The 1,691-nt window shown below is 36.1% G+C and overlaps 1 long non-coding RNA gene across 1 annotated transcript; it reads left to right on the top strand.

Moving 5' to 3' along the window:
- Positions 1 to 568: 568 nt before the first annotated feature.
- Positions 569 to 1,553, top strand: LOC147467455 (uncharacterized). Its single transcript, XR_015190582.1, has 3 exons — positions 569 to 681; positions 846 to 931; positions 1,107 to 1,553. It is a non-coding gene; the product is annotated as an uncharacterized LOC147467455 (long non-coding RNA).
- The last annotated feature ends 138 nt before the right edge of the window (positions 1,554 to 1,691 follow it).

Raw genomic sequence — 1,691 nt, 5'->3', positions numbered from 1 at the left:
AATAATTGTGTCAGAAATAGAAACTCTCATGCACCAAATGTGGCTGATCTTACCTACATCTTCAGGTGATTTGCAAACGTCCCTATTTAACGCTGTAAAAAAAACTGTGCCATAAGAAACCATAATCGGGCAAGGAGTTAACAATTAAGGTTGTTTGTGTCAAAGGCAGAGCAAAGGAGTACAACGGCTCCCCAGTGAGAGTATGGAGTTAATATCGATTAATTCTTGTCTTTCAAATAAACAATACCACAAGTATGAAAGCGACTATATTTATTTGTGTTACCTATGTATATCATCATGGTGTTGTTAAATGTTGTGGTATTACTCATTAATCATGTAGTGATTTGATCAATATACATAGATTAATGTTTCTTCAGCGCGAAGAGGTGTGGCTTCCATTATTAAAAGTGATTACTGGAAGGCAAAATGCTCTCATTGGGGAGCCGTTGTACTACTTTGCTCAGCCTTTGACACAAACAACCTCAATTGTTAACTGCCTCATTGGAATGGTGTGGCTGTGTAGTTGCGTCATTTGTGATTGTGTAGTTGCGGGTGTTGGTGAGTGTTGAAGCGCCTGTAAAAGTCGAAAAGGCGTTGAGGATTGTGTGGATTAGGAGAACCTCCTCAGCACCGACTAGCAAGATAACTTATTTCCAAAGGCGCAATGAACTTCCTAAAAAGGTAAATATTGCATTTTGTATACTACAAAATATTATTTTGGTAAACTCTAACTTGTTAAGAAAGAATAGATGTGAGATTATAAAATCGACGTAAAGATTTTGAAAGGGGGATAAATTAGGAGTTTGAACGAAATCTTGCTAAATGACCTTATCCTTCCATAACAGTACCGTGAATGATGCAGGACTAACGTCCCACAACCAGAGACCCTGGACAGGTAAAGCAACCGCCTCTCGGAAGTTTCACTTTACAGGTTGGTCGAATTAATATTTGTGGAATTCAAATAGTTGCCCTCTTTTATGAATATGATGGAGCATTGAGGAGGAACTTTCCTTTACATTTGCACAGAAAATTTAGGGAGCATTTGTAGAAATAAATATTGGCCTTTATTACCGATTTCTTTAACCCCAATATCCCATTATTGACAGAAACCTGTAAACAAAGGATCCACCAAGTCAAAAGATTTGGTAAAAGAGCACGACCGATTACCTTCACGCGTTACTTGTCAGCCTATAAATACTTGCGTATTTATAGGCTGTCACTGAGCCGGTGAAATGTGTTCCTTAAGCTTCAAACGGTTATAAGAAAAGATTCTTCCAGATTCCAAGCACAAACCAGCAAAAGATAACCTTACCAAAGTCTATTCCAAAAATGTTATCAGGAGAGATTACTTATTAATGGTACTATTTCTGGAAATTTGAATCGTTAAAATTTGATCCTTTTGTACCTTCACAAGGAGGGAGGACTACCATTTATGGAAATATTATTGTGCAATGTGATGAAAGTGTACTCTTGATTTATGTAATCATGAATGAAATGGCGTTATGACCGCTATTGAAACGATTTATATTACTATTTATATTACAATTTATATTATCATCCTTAAAAAAAATGTAAAGCTAGCAATGATAGCAACTCTTAACTCGCATGACTTTTTTGTTGCTTGCAACAGTAAGAATCCTTAAGATCAATAATAATGTAAAACGGTAAGCATAAAGAGTAATGTCGATAAT

The sequence above is a fragment of the Penaeus japonicus genome, unplaced genomic scaffold, assembly GCF_977035675.1.
Source record: "Penaeus japonicus unplaced genomic scaffold, GWHDUDI00000001_assembly GWHDUDI00000036, whole genome shotgun sequence".
NCBI classification, from domain to species: Eukaryota; Metazoa; Arthropoda; class Malacostraca; order Decapoda; family Penaeidae; genus Penaeus; species Penaeus japonicus.
Note: the sequence above shows the minus strand (reverse complement) of the source record. Positions and strands in the feature narration are given on the sequence as shown.